The 15,589-nt window shown below is 44.6% G+C and overlaps 1 protein-coding gene across 2 annotated transcripts in view; it reads right to left on the bottom strand.

Annotated features, from left to right (window-relative positions):
• Positions 1 to 15,589, bottom strand: part of Nalf1 (NALCN channel auxiliary factor 1) — a 522,562-nt gene that overhangs the window by 27,685 nt on the left and 479,288 nt on the right. The gene's annotated exons all lie outside the window — the stretch shown is intronic.

Below are 15,589 nucleotides of genomic sequence, written 5' to 3'. Positions count from 1 at the left end.
ATTTTTCCCAAGCGGGTTACTATTTTTTTTTCAGCCCCGATTCTCAGCATACATTTAGAATATATTGACTGATCACGTCTTTCTCAAGACTAGTATGTATGTACGTAAATGGGAATTTTCAGAACTTGAAGCCCAAATATGTAGATTTCCCAACTTTTGTCTTAAATGGTTATGCTGTGCTTGGTCAGAAAATGCTTTCAAAAGCATACGGCCCACAACAGGGTTTTCAGACAGCTGTAAACGACTTGCCTCACATACCTCATCCATCATTTATTATAAGCTGATCGTTTGTTCTGGGGTTATCTTACAATCTCTTGTCAGTTTCATAAAGATTTAAGTTTTATTCTTTGAATAGAAAGTCTCTAAAGGTGGCAAAAAATGAATATGAGGTCCATTAATAAATATAGATGATACAAGTAGCTTTTCTAGTAGTCAATAATGATCCACCATCATTCTGGTCACCTTATGCCTGTTTGCGTGGGGTTTTGGGTGACTCCTAACATAACAATGACTAAGGAGACTGCTGAGAAACCTTGTCTTTCAGCTGGGAAGTCCAGGTAGGACGTGGGTTCCCAGGGTGGTAGGTGTCCGGGTAGACCAGCTAGTGCCACAGACAAAGGGACAGAAACATTAGTTTCAGAAGAAGAAAAGGAGAAGTGATGTCTGAACTGGGCTTTGGGGTAAAGCTTTGGTGGTAGATGCTTTTTGACCAACCTAACCAAGTGTGACAAAATCTGACACGGGTACAGCATTTATGGTGTCAGTGGAGCGGTGGTGTCTGAGTGCCCTATTCGAGCCACTTTGTGATTTCTGGCTTAGGTCCCTTTGCTAGGTGTTAGAAGCAAGTGGACATGTTTGTATATACTGGCTAAGGATAAAACCGCATGCTAAAGAAAGCCCTCATTACATATTTCTGGGACTCTAAAGACTACAGTGGTTTGTTTTACTTGAAGAACTATTCCTACACATGCTAAAACACCCCAGGTATCCCATAGTCACCACTGTACGATCTGTTTCCAGTCCTGCTCAACTGGCTGTCAACCTCTTTTTTTTTTTTTTTTTAAACTTAAGACAGAATGTCAGGCTGGCCTTGAAATCACTGTATTATCAAGGATGATCCCCTCGTCTCCATGTCTCTGGACTTGCAGCATGGCAGCATACCCAGTTGTGCTGTGCCGGGGATAGAACCCAGGGCCTTGTGCATGTTAGGCAAGCATGTTACCAACTGAGCTATACCCTCAGGCAGCTTTTATATTCCTTCGGATCTGTAAGTCTCAGTGTCAAGTTATAACCATATATGTCCCCTCTCCACCCACAGACCATGGGGTGACATTTAGTGAAGCATTTTGTGACATGGGGGTATCCTTTGCATCCTTCCCCTGGCCACAACCCAGCTGAGGTGGACCCATTTTTATTCTCACTGGGTCATATTTCCGTTGCAGATGTTTTGTTTCTGCCTAAGCAGTGGCCGGAAGCAGGCTTTTCTCATCACCAGACTGCAGGCAGAAGAGAGCTCCCCACACCGTGGTGAGCTGCCACACGAGCAGCCAGCTTCCCTGCCCTTCGGTTTTCGACAGGCCTGAATGTTTGGACACGCCATAGAAAGCTCCCATCTGAGAAATACATTTCAGTTCCCAGGCTTCTGGTGAGAATCAGTGGAGGGAACATAACACAGAGAAGAAATATTTTATCATAACGTGAGAGATTAAGGCAGAGGAATGGTTTTATATAATGAAGGAATTTATCTTTTCCCCGTGCAAACATATTTGAGAGAAAAGAGGCAGCACCAGCACCGAGGACATTTGCTAGAATGTTCTAGCATTAACCAAAAAAGATTTGCCTGGGAGAAAAGGCAATTTCATAATTTTGCGAAAGGTGACTTGAAAAGTCAAACAAAACACATGAACAAACAAAAACCAAAGCACGTGCTAGCAAAAATCTGAATATTGTTCTAGGAAGAATGGAATCAACCTGAGACTATGCCGTCAAGGATAGGGGATAAGGGGTGGGTGCTAATAACTATCTCTGCTTTCACAGGGAGCTGCTGTGGGCTGTGGGCTGTGGGCTGTGGGCTGTGGACTGTGGGCTGTGGGCTGTGCCCATGGTGATGCTTTATTTATTTATTCAGCGTTTTTAATGTGGGGTCAGAATGGCAGGATACCCAGAAAGGAACTTCTGTCTTGGAATCACCAAGCAACTGTGCTTAAGGCTCATTAGGAAGGAACCCATGACCTGCACTGTAGACCTAGTCTGGTACCTGTGGTGAAAGAGGCCATGAGCCCTAGAGGATTCCCACATGGTAGAAGAAGAAGGCTAACTCTGCTAGGTGTCCTCTGACTCCCATGTGAAGGTGTGGCATACACATGAGGGAGTGTGTGTGAGCACACCCACACACACACACATACACACACACACATACATACACACACATATACATACACACACATACACACACATACATACACACACATACATACACACACATACACACACATATACACATACATACACACATACATACACACACATACATACACACACATACACACACATATACACATACATACACACATACATACACACACATACACACACATACACACACATACATACACACACATACACACACATATACACATACATACACACATACATACACACACATACACACACATACACACACATACATACACACACATACATACACACACATACACACACACACACACACACAGAAACCCCCCGCTACACACAGGCACAAACACACACACACACATTAAGTAAATAAATGCAACTAACCTTTTGTCTGCTCTCGATGAGTCATATCTTTGGATCCTCTATTCCAAAGGAGATAATCTTGCCTTTCAGAGCTTCCCATGGTGTATCCCTCATTTCTAAGCCTACCCAATCCAATCCAATCCAGTCTCTATGCCAAGATGTCTCCCAGGGTCATACAGGGGCAGAATTGTTCTCAAAGTTACGAGGTCACCCTACGCCAGGCTGCTACTCTGAGTGTGACAATCTTGGGTTCACCAACATGAGACCACAGGGCAGACATAAAACTAGTCACCCAACTGGCTTACATAGCAAAGGTGTGGTCTCGGGGTGACCTGTGTGCGTGGGGAACAGAGAGACTCAGAATGAGTTTATCAGTCTCTAGCTCCATTCAAGAGAAATTCTGTAATTTTTACAGAAAGTTGTGTTTCTTACCACTCCTACTTATTGAGAGAATGTCATTCTGCTCTGAGTCTGTCTGTCTGTCTAGTCTCTGGTTGTCTTTCCTCGCTCTTTCTCCCTTCTGACTTGGCTCTAGCAGGCCCCTCCAGGGGCCTGATCCTTTCCTGGCTGCTTGATTCCTCTGCTGTCATATCTAGTCACAGAAGTCACATGTTTCTTAATTGACCCCTCACTGACCAGGTTCAAAGGGCAGGTAAATAAATTCCTGAAATGATAGCATCTTGGCTTTGAGTCTTGATCTGTCCAGCCCTCTTCACCTAGAGCTTCCTGTTCATCCCTTACTTGCCCATCCTTGTTGACAGTGTCTATTGGAGCCTCTTTCTCGTCCCCCAAAGTAAGCATGCATACAGCCTAACTGCCCACTCTTAGGATTCAACTGTTCTCACAGTAACGGAGTCTACATACTTATTTCTACTCTTACAATGACCCTCCCTCTACCTCATGCACTGAGCTACCTAAAGCCTTTGTCCTGCCCCTCTTTATTACCCCAGGTTCTACAGAATCCAAGACAGAGGCTGGCCTGCTCCTTTCCGAGGACTGATAACCCATCTTGCCACTTCCACACTCTAGCACATCACAAGGCTTCATCTCTCACAAGTGTGTCTCCTGCCCACAAATTTCCAATTTCGCCTGGCACTGGCTTTGCTGCTGATGTCTCTCCCTCTCACATACCCAGTGGGTGAGCCCAACCAGAGTGACCTCTTCCTCCATGCTGCAGGTAGAGGAATCCAGAAGGGTTGGCTGATTTCACTACTCCATTTTATCAGCCAGGCTCTGAGGGAAACAGAGTCTAGCATACAGTCAGAGCTCTGTAGCCTTATCCTGTGAGCATCCTGTGGGCTCACAGAGAGGAGGAGGATGTTCTGTGGTAGAGAGTGGTTTGGGCAAAGGGACCAGAGCAGAAATAAGAGTGACTGGGGTAGAGAGAATAAGAGAAGGGCAGAGTGTGGAGGCCGGTGAAGTAACTGTTATCAGTTACTATTAAGTGTTACCCATGTACACCATATACCTTCATTCCAAACCAAAACAAGCTCAGAGAAGTCACAGAGTTTGGACAGGATCTCATAGCACAGACAACAGTTACGAGGACTTGTTTTCTGGCAGTTTTACTCTAAGCCAGATTCCACATATCAAAACACATCACAATCTACCGCGCTGTCAAGTGATAGTCAACGTTAGCTCCTGTTACTCTACAGCAAGTGTTTGGAAGTGGCAGGAAGCACTTCTTCCAAACTGGGACTCATGGTGTTGGCCTGTAGTCTTTGGTATTCCCAGAGCTGAGGCAGGGGAATTGGAATCACAAGTTCAGACTGGCCTGAGCTATATAGTGAGTTCAAGGCCAACCCGGGCCACTTGGTATGACTCTATCTCAAACAGCAAACAAAGGAGAAAACACAAAACGTGCCAGGCACATGGTGCCCTGTTACTGATCAAAAGCAAAAAGAGAGACGAGGAAGAAGGAAACTGTCCTGCTAGGGAGGAACTCTGGATATGGGACTGTGTTCTGCACATCTCTGATAGCCCAGCCACATCCTTCTGCAAGGGGCGCAAGTGTTGCTCCCCACAGTGAAAGACTTAATGTACGGCGAGGCTCACAGTATTCATGAGTTTATCGACACAGGCTTCCAACCCTATGAATTGCTGACATGAATAATGTAGTGGATAATGAGGAGGGAGCCAGAAATGTACCTGGAATTGTCTATTACCCAAATTAACAACCACCTCCAATTAAGAAGTATGTTTCTCCAGCTCTGATTTTCTGATGCACACGTGTGCCCTCTCTCCCTCGCCCGGCCCCCCACTGCCTGCTTTTTCTTCTCATGGATATTTATTCAGTCATTAAATTACGCAGCCGTGGGATCATTTGTATAGGTTTTAAACAGAACTTGCTAAGCATTTTTAGTACGCGTTCCACACACTTAAAACTTTTAGAATATGGTCTTCCCATAAACAAAAATGAGTAAAATACACATAAGACCTACGAGTGTATTCATCATAGACCACGACAGACTCCAACAGCTTCCCGAGACTGTGCAGCCGTGACTTCGACGTGCCGTCCAGGCCTGTACACAGCACTTCTGAGAAGCCCAGCACGATTGAACCGGGACTTTCACTTTCTTAAGTGATGAGAAAAATCATGTGCATTGTCAGATTCTATTGCATAAAATGTTTAAGACAGAACTTTTAAAAATGATGCACGCTGCTTTTAAAGAATTTTACCTATGACCATACAAAACACTGACAACCCCTCCTAAACCTCAGAAGAACAGACCTTGGTCTGACTTGAGTCACTTGAGGTTGCATAGAGACATGGTATGAGATTCAGCCAGTATCCTGAATGGGTAAGTGAGTGAGTGAGTGAGTGAGTGACTGACTGACTGACTGACTGACTGACTGACTGACTGAATAGTTGGAAGCATGCTTGCCCCGATGAAGGTGAATGCAAAGAGCACAGCTAACGCAGGCTAAGCTTGTCCTTCCTATTCTAGGCAGAGAGACCCAGTCTCCTTGGCCAGTCTTAGGCTTGTCTCTATTTTAATCTAGAAATGGATGAGCTCCATGTCCTCTGTTGCCCTGCTTTTTAGGCAAGCGGATAGGCAGCACATTCTGCGTCAAGTCAAAGTGTGAGGTCTTTGCTCGGGGATGACAGTTGTTCACACCACGATCCTGTTCCCAGAGGTATGACTCAGCAGTTCTAGAACCACCTAAATCCTGAATACTCAGCCATAAGCATGCCTTCGGATTGATGGCTGGATTCAATAAAATACAATCAACAGCCCATCCAGTGTGTCCTAAGTGCCTCACCGACTTTGGGAGACGGTAGGAAGGAGACCACAGTACTGTATTTCTTTGTAAATGGTGGGACTCAGAAAATGTAAGCTTCAGCATCTTTAACTCTTCAACTGCCTAGGAAATCAGGGTGAAAAAAAATCTAATAGGTGTTTGAGGTAAAATGGAAATAGAATTAATTTATGTAAGCTAAGATGGGTAATTACCTTGACCGGGGCTATAAGCATGCTGAGAACCAGCCACTGGAAGGCAGGCAGGCAGGCTTGCAGAAAATGGATCCTTCCTATTCCTTTCTCCTGTCTTAGCCAGAACTAGGTACCCACCAGATTGTGGCTTAATAACAAAAACAACGAAACGTGTTGCTGGAGAACCATTATCTCTTCCTCGGCGTGATTACTGAAGACTCTAACTGAAGGGATCCCTGATAATTAATAACAGTGTTCCCAGCAACCTGCAACCTGCAGCTTGCAGCAGCTTCAGAGCTCCAGGCCTCGGCTTCTTCAGAGCTGAAGCGTGCACGTTCGGGAGGGCAAGTCTGTACCCAGTTTCATTCTCAGTCAGAGTAAATCTCCACCGAAAGTGTGCAAGACGCTGAAATACGCCTTGGTTAAATCCAGCCAAGGACTTTCCACAGTTTGTACAATTTACATCGGGAAGTCTGGACATTTAACTCTAAGAATCATCTGTTTGGGAAATGAATATTCATACCCACCATAAAATAGGTCACTGCACAGATGAAGAACTCGCAGTTTTGTCTGTCAGACGCATGTTCGTAGCACAAATGGTTTCAGCTGACCCAAAACCCAAAAAGCATGTGCGCACAGTGAGTTCCTTAACCGTTAAAACTAGCGACTTGCCTCCTCTCGGTTTATATGTTTTGTTTTGCTGCCGTCGGGGTTCTCGAAATAAGCACATTAATAAACTTTATTCAATTACAGATAACATGAAGACTTAAGCAAGGTAAGGACCTACGGTTCAGAGCTGACAAGTTAAGGATTGTTTCAGGATTACGGATGGGCTGAAAAGAGAGAAAAGGCTAGCCAGTAAAGATTGTTCCCATGTAAGGAAAGTAACATCCGTCACAAAGGAGGCCACTCTCCTCATGTTTCTTTAAAAAAGAATGAAAGAAAGAATGAAGGAAAGAAAGAACGAAGGAAAGCAAACAAAAATTGCTTATAGAAATGAGCAGATCCGGGCAACATAAAAACTTAACTATTGATCAGCTGATGGGGAGGCAACCAAGAAGAAAACGGGAATATTTATTGTTTTTGTTTACTTCTTTTTAAGATGGGGGTCCCTTTTTAAACCACGCTGGCCTTGAACTTCCGACCCTCCCTCCTCAGCCCCCTAAGTACTAAGATGATGGATGATTCCTAAGTACTAAGATGGCGGCCACCACTCCAGGCTTTGGGATAGATTTAAAATACCCGCCTCTAAACTCTAAATTAGAATGTGAGCCTATTACTTAATCTTGTTGCTGCTAGAGATACTATGAACACACCCTAAAAGACCCACCTTTTCTCTGAATTCTAGTCATAACCCACCCTGATACTGATGTATTTTATCCTCCCTGCCCCGCTCCCCATCTCCCTCTCCTCCTCCCTCTCCTGCTCTCTCTCTCTCTCCACATTTGGCCAGATTGTATTTCTATTGTCTTATTACAAAGCACCTTATGCCTGTTTTTCCTCACAAAGGAGTTGAAACGACAAACACACAAAACACTGCTTGGCACATGTATGAGAGGTTCCAGTTCTCTGTCTAGGGTGAACTATGACCCCCCCCCCACACACCCACCCCTAACCCCTCAGGATGTTCTCTTGAATCACTGAGCCGTCAGTCAAACAGTCTGCCTTAGTGAGTGCCTGGAGTTTCCCCTCACAACCTGCCTAAGCGGCAGAACACCAGACTGTAGATTTCACAGGAAGGGAGCTGCCGCAGAGACCCAGAGGGAGAGAGCGAGCATATGGAATTATAAGCGGAGAGGAATTGGCACAGGTGAAAATACAGTTCAGTTTTATTCCTGTGACTTTAAGAACCTCCTTATAATTTAAAATCAGCAGGAATCAAAAGAAAAAAAAATCCTTTGTATTTTCCCCTGCAAGTAAAACAGTTGCTCAATCTGCACCTGTCAGCATGTGCAAAGGAAGAGACTCAGGAGACCGTAGAAATCTGAGAAGCCAGAATCCAATTCCTGTGGGCCGGACATGTGGCCTAAAGATATCTGTCACTACTGGACTCTGCAATTATAAACCGTGCCTTTCCGTGCCCAACCAACAGCTTGTGCCTCGTGTGGGATTCTTGCCGTGCATCATTGTGGCAAAACAGGTGAACCGTATAGGCTGGGTCCCTCAGCCTTGGCCACCACAGGAAGTTCTTTGAGGCTCTGTGTGTTCCCTACTCGTACTTCTGCTCCAGTTAGAGCTCAGACCCCCGTCTCCTTCCCTCCACTCACACAGCATAAATACTGGGCATTTTAAATTAGATTGAAGCTCATATAGAATGTTTTTCTCAGTACCTTTTCATGTACTGGGGTCCTCTTGGTTATGCAAGCAGTTCTGATGCCTTCGAGCCCCGCAGTGACCGTGCCCCCAGACCATCATTGACCCTTGTGCTTCCAATGTCTCGGCTCCTCGTTGATAATAGAAATGCAAAGTCATATTTTCAACACACCATTTTGTTATATAATACTTCTACTGAGTCTTCCAGCATTGATCTGCGTGTAGCCGTGAATGGGTTTGAATGGTGCAACGCCTGTGTGAGTCCTAAGGAACGTGCTTGGAAAAACCGTGCTTGTGGATTTGGCTGCAAAGCAGCAAAGTAATGATCGCCTTTGCGTTTGGGTCATCTGATCATGTAATCTTGATAATTTCATCAAGTTATAATTTTAGCCACAGGTTTTTCTGATACATCTCCTTCAACTCCAGGCTGTGCAGGACTGGTGGCTTTCTTGTCTTGCACGCAGTAAAGTAGATATTTTGAAAAGCAGTCAGCAAGTCTCCCGAGTGCATGTCATGTTTTACACCATGAGACTGAGGACAAAATGGGAAGAAGGTATCTGTGCTGAAGGGACAATTCCTCCAATAAGGAATTCCTGCATTGGCTCCCGTGTATGTGGCGGGAGGGTGTGCATTTGTGTTATCTAAGACTCATTTGGCAACACCAAACTTGCATGGACAAAATAACAGTCTATATGTCAGTTAAAATGAGTTCCAGTCAAGTTTAAGGAGGTTTTGCTGATGATAGGAGTTTGCAAAGCCCCATTTGTCAAAGCACAAGCTCTTCTGTGTGCATGTGGCCCTTCACAGTACATCAAATGAAGTCAGTCCTCAATGAACTTATTCATCTCAGCAATGGGTCCATTGCCTGGGAAGAACATAAGCCAGGCTTGTGGGCTGACAGACTGGCACCACTATTGACGAGTGCTTAATATAATATACTATAATATAATATTAATATAAGTAAACCTAGAAAAACAGTATTGGTGGGGTTTAGTCTCAAAGAGGGGCAATGACAACTATCATCTAATACAACCTATTTGGAAAACAAACTAAAAGAATGATGAAAAGAACGTTTAAGCCTGGAATCACTCAGAAGTTTCCAGCCATTTCACAGACATGGCCTCCTCTAGCTCTTGTAGCAGATCCTGGGTATCAAAGAGTAGAAAGTTTAAATCCTAGGGAAGCAGGAAAGTCCTGTTTCTTACCAGTCATGGGCTGGGAAGCTCCATGCAGAATCACTCTGCTTGCTAGACAGACCATGTATGTACAGAGGGCTGCTCCCTTGTGGCACCAACCCCTAGGGTGCCCAAAGCACTCCTTCAGCCATTTGGGCTGCTTACTCGGATCAACATCAACCATTTAAGCAAAGTGAGGGGGTTGGTTACTCTAGGTTGGCGGTGGATGCTCCTGCCTGCAAGCCAGGGCCTCCTTCCCCCATTTCAGATATTAAGGTCGCCCCTGAAAACTGATCATTTTCTCCAGCTCAAACAACCAGTTTCCTAGAAGCGGTGTTTCTGGATTGTTTTGTGGAATTTCCTCTCATTGTTTGGCCTAGGGGCTTCCAGTAGAATATTATCTGAACCATAAAGGGCTGAGATAAAATACAAGCTGTGCTTGAGACACCCCCGAGAATTTTGAAATTCTAACAGGCCTAAGTGAGCCCGTTTATTTCTGGTCTCGTTCTAAAACATTCAAATGAGGCCATTGAGGGGATACCCCGGATGCCGGTGTAAAATCAACACCAATCATGTTGATGGGGGGGCCCATGCTGCTGAGAAGTGCTCTGGGGAGAGCACTGTCTCCGGAGCACGGAGGGGCTTTCATTATGTCGGTCCGTGATAAAGAAAGCGTTCTAGACCTTTCTCACACTGGGGGGCACAACACCTGCGGTATAATTAGGTACTCAAAGTCCATGTATACTTTAAAGTGCTTTATATAACCGTTATTGTGCGTCGGGGGACGCCGTTGGCTCGACTGCTAACCTTTTCATAGCAGGGTTCAAGAGCGCCGGTGAGGGAGGTGTCCACAGGCGAGGCAGAGTGGATGAGGAATGTGGAGAAAGGCTTGTTTACTGAGAGAAAAAGGCTTGCCTTGCCCCGGGAACAACCACAGTCTCACCCCTGGTGTTAAATCAATTCCCCTCTCCACACCCTGGCTCAGAGCAGGGGTCATTAAGAAGCTGGGTAAGTGCTTAATTGGGTTCTGAAGGAGGTTCCTCCATTAACATTAATTAAGGCCTCTCTGGGTAGAGAGAGAGAGAGCATCTGTCAGGTAGGGGTTTTGGGTTCACCTGTCTCGCCTTGGCTGTCTCTGCAAAGCTATTGCGTTTTGGTTTTGCCCAGATTCTAAAGGAAGCTTTCAATGCCGGCAAGGATCAAGGGTAAAGGAACTCCTTCCACCTGAATGGAAGGCTTGGCCTACCAAGGGAAAGCAGTCCTTTCTCACCTGGGTTTGCCCTTCAGAAGAGAGATGACTGAATTGTGGAGAAAGAAAGTGTTGGCTGCTGCCATGAGCTGTATTTCCTCTTGAGGAGGCCCTGCCTTCCAAGTTCTCACGTGGGCACTTTCAAGTTAAGGTTGCCATTCTGAGCATTAATTAATTTCATTCGGTAGATTCAAACGGCATTCCTGATAGTCAACCCTTTTGGCTAAAAACTGGAAAGTTCATAAGATTCAATATAATAAATTCAGGAAATTCTCATTTTAAAATAAAAATGTAATCTCCTTAGAAAACATGGGGAGTCTTTTCTCTCTCTCTCATTTCTGCACCTCCTCACAGTCCAAAAGCAATTCTGCATGCACAGGAGCAAGAAGAAGTATAGCATAAAGTCACCAATTTTATCTCTGAGGACTGGATGGAGCAAAATGTCTTGTGCCCAAGAGAATTGGGAGGGTGCAGAAGAAAGAGACATGAAAGATGGGAAAGAGATGGATGGGTAGGTAGGTAGGTGGGTAGATAGATAGATAGATAGATAGATAGATAGATAGACAGACAGAGAAAAGGAGACAGACAGAGACAGGCAGATAATAAAGAAATAAATCTCCCTGAACATTCTGATGAAGAGACTGCATATGCAGCAACTGAAGAGACCCAGGTCCATGGCCTTTCAGTGAAACTTAAAGAGCATTGATTTTGACAAGGAAAATTGACAATTTAAGGCTTATAATGAAATTTTCTCTGTTTGGACTAATAAGGAGAACGGAATAGGGAACACATGATCTAGAGCTGTCTGCATGACAAGCTACAATGTATCTTCCAGTAAAAAGCTAGCTACCATCCTCCAGTCCTCTGCATATCTTGTGGTATCTCTAATTTCTTTTCATTTTGTCATTAAAAAGTGATATGGGAAAGGTATAGCAGAAAAACCTCTAGGAACAGTTAATGGTTCCTGTAAATTGTGTTTTCTCCCCTGTCCCCTATCACCCAACCAGGTCCCCTGTGCTGCGAATAAGTGACAAAAGTTGAAGTTATTATTATCAGACTAGGGCAAATAAAACTCTCCAGAAAATGTCACCAGAAGAAGCTATGTCCCATGCTCTTTCCTCAACGTTTTTCTTGCTTCTAAGCCCACACCTGGTGTTCACTGCAGGTGCTCTGGCTGTAAGACAAGGGAAGGATGTTCTCTATGTTTGAGAGGGAGCCTCAACATCTTTCTGAGAGCCTGCGTATCAGAGGTAATTGATGTCTTTGAAACTCAGAACTGGCAAACACGAGGTCCAACGGTGAAATCTGAAAGGTCTGGATGGCCTTCAGGACCCATCAGACCCCACCTTAGAGGTGACTGAGTCAGCATCCTCACCAGTCGTGGGCTTTCATGTTTTTATCTCATGAAAGCACCCTGGGATCTCTAAGTACTTGTCTGTTTTCTAATAGATGTCAAGATGCTGGATGTCAAAGAAATGTGTTATGACTACTAGGAGAGTTAGGTCTCTCATAGCAAACAAACCCTGATCAAGTCTAAATTTAAACTCTTACAAAGAGAGTCTGGAGAGAACGGAGACCCGACCCATGCGTCAGCCCTACAAATCAGCTTCCTCTTTTGTAGTCACCCTGACGCAAGCATTCGGAAGCAAAGCCAAGGTAATGAAGGGCATGGCTCACTGCCCCTGCTGCCTGGCATGGCCTTAGGGCTCTCAGGCCAGGCAGCTCAAAGCCAGGGGCATGTGGAGCTAATCAGTGGGGCTGCCCGCTAATGGAAAGCCTGTTTCTGAGAGTTGAAAGCCCTCTCTCCAGAGCTCATCTTTGGGAACACAGGAAGTCTTAGAGAGTCAAATACGGAGAGCAGGAGGAAATGTATTCGATGAGTAGATTTTGGCTGGTTTTAATCTTCTAGGCTAGTTCATCCAGACCAACCTCATCCCCCACAAACCCTCCCATCAGATCCCTAAGTACCGGGGTGGAGGATCTTAGAGCAAGATTGGAGCACATAGGCTATCCTCACATCCCCTGTGCCTCTCTACCTTCCACCCTGCTGCTTCTTTTGTTAACGTCAAACTTGATTTTATGCTCTATCCACTCAGGGATCGGCATAAAACAACTAAGATAGTTACATTGACTGGGACTTAACTTTTATTCTGAATTTTGAACAAGTACCAACGTAAAATCAGCTGTTTCCTGCACCGTAATTTCTCTCTCATGAAGATGGCACAAACAAGAATCTGGGAACCCAGAAACAGACATAGAATATGCCCCAAGAAACAAGCCCAACCAGAACTCCATCACATAGCTCAAACCCTTCTGTCGCTGGCATATAGCAAGAAGACTAAGCCAGAAGACGAGGTATTTGTGATTTTTCTCGATGAGATATCCTTTAACTCCTTTGATAAGAAGTATGCAGGTATTACCTTCCACAGTGTGGGCCTACAGGTCTCCAGTCTTTTAATCTCCAACAAAATCTTGAGTCAAATACTCCTCGGTTACTGAAATAGAACTCTGAGGTGGGGACACCCTCACAGATCATTACTGCTAGGAGTTGGGGGAATGGGGAGGACAAAAATACATGTGAGCGGTTTGCTTACAGAATTCCCAAGGCTTATTTCTGTCTGGCTAAGCTGCCTCTTACATAAGCAGATCCTAGTCAGGAAGAAGAGAGGCAGGATCGATAGCAGTTAAATTGAGTCCAGTGCAGGCACAACTCCGTTTACCACCCAAGGCCATGGAGTGAAGGGGTGGGGGTTCACAAATGGTCAGAGGCCTCATTACTCCATACTTTAATTACCAAATAACTAAACTGGTAATAACTTTATTCCTTTATATTAAAAAGCCGTATGCTACTATTGAAACAGTGTTACACAATCAGACTTAATTTTAGAAACTATGTTTCTATCATATGTTTCTAATCAATGCAAACCCCACATCCTTAGTGTATCTTCTCTAAAACTCTTTGTCTAAAAAAAAATCGATATTTAAGAATGCATAACTCTTAAAGACAAAGGAAATTCAGGAGACAGACATTTTACAATACAGAACGGACCCAAGCATTCATGATTGAGAGTACAATGCAAGACTGTAAACTGGATGCATAAAACTTACTTGTTAAAAGTTATTATTCATCACTAAATAGACTAAAAACGTAGATGATCCTCCACCCCCACCCCATCATTGCAGAAATTGGAAGTGAATGTACGCCGGTCATGTCATTTTATTACTTATGGTACCACACGGACTTATCCTGTTACCGCCTCACTCCTGTTATATTGTACCTGAGTAATCCCAATACTATACCAGCTACACATGGGAAGGGAGCAGCGTGGTGCTGGTAAGTCTTTACTATGTTTTCAGCATTCAGAGCTTCAAAGGAGAAATTAAAAGTAGAGGCGGTACTGTGTCTTAGACGGACCCAGAACGGGGAAGGGGAGGGATGTCTGTCTGTCCTCCTATTTGTAAGACTGATAGACTGACATTTTCTTCCAGCTGCTGTCTTTTTCTTTCCTCTTCCTGTTTATAAGGGAGCCGAGGTCCACTGTGTTAAACTCAGAGGTTGAGCGAGAGCCTTGGCAAGCCCCCTTTTCCAGGAAGGGCCCTAGACAGACCACGTGGTCGGGGGCAGGCGGAAAGTCCGGCTAAGCGGAGGAACAGTGACCTGATTATCCTTTCACAAGGTAGCAGGTGTCCTTGAGGCAGCAGGATTTTGTGTTCTCTGCTTTAATGAGGTTGCTGTTTTTATAAACATCAAAGACAAGTTAGACAGCCAGCCCCAGTAGGCAGGCTGCAAAAGGTTCTGTGAGCCAAACACAGGGTCAGACGCAAAGTAGAATAATCAATGTTCCCAAGATGTCTGCTGTCCTTGGCTAAGGGTCACAAGGCTGTGTTAGCAGCCACCAAAAGCGGTCTCCCCTGGACTTTGGCACAATGTTTGGCATAAGCTGAGCAGGGAAGCCATGTTGAGCCACCCCCAGTCCTGACAAGGTGTTTCCAGAGAACCGGCCTCTGACTTCACTATTTTTGGTAATTACAGTTTGACTGATTGACAGTTAGAATCCATTCCTTGGATTTCAGACAGGCGGGCTGACGTGAAAATCCGTGTGCTGTGCTTGCCTGAATGCTAACAAGCCACCGTAAGCCTCTCTTACCCACTTCGTCTCCACTTCCTGGCCAGTGATTCTCCAGGCAAATGAATTCCCAGTCATCCTTCTTCGTCTGCAGGCCTGAGAACACCGACTACAGCTGTCTCTCAGTTATCATCTTTTCCTGTATAGCTTTGCCGAGTTAAATTAGTTTAATTGACCAGTGGACTAAGCCACTAGCTATTACGTAACGTATCAGAACTCTCCGTAGAAATCAATAACACAAATAATGATATTCGTTATTAGAATGCACCCTGCCTGTTATTCAGATGTTTCCCGAAAGGACTTTGTTAATTATTTTGTTAACAATTTCACCCCAATTGGAATCTCCTGTGCCTGAAGCACAACTAAGATAAATCAGGTTTGCAAACACCAACTTCTGTCTCAAAATTGAATGCATACCATGCCGTGGAATTCTTGCTTTTATGACGCGGACATCTACAGAAGCACTTCCACCCAAACAGTTTTTTTTTAAAAAAATGACGACAATTAGACAAT

Source organism: Rattus norvegicus, chromosome 16 (genome assembly GCF_021556685.1).
Source record: "Rattus norvegicus strain SHRSP/BbbUtx chromosome 16, alternate assembly SHRSP_T2T, whole genome shotgun sequence".
Lineage (NCBI taxonomy): Eukaryota > Metazoa > Chordata > Mammalia > Rodentia > Muridae > Rattus > Rattus norvegicus.
Note: the sequence above shows the minus strand (reverse complement) of the source record. Positions and strands in the feature narration are given on the sequence as shown.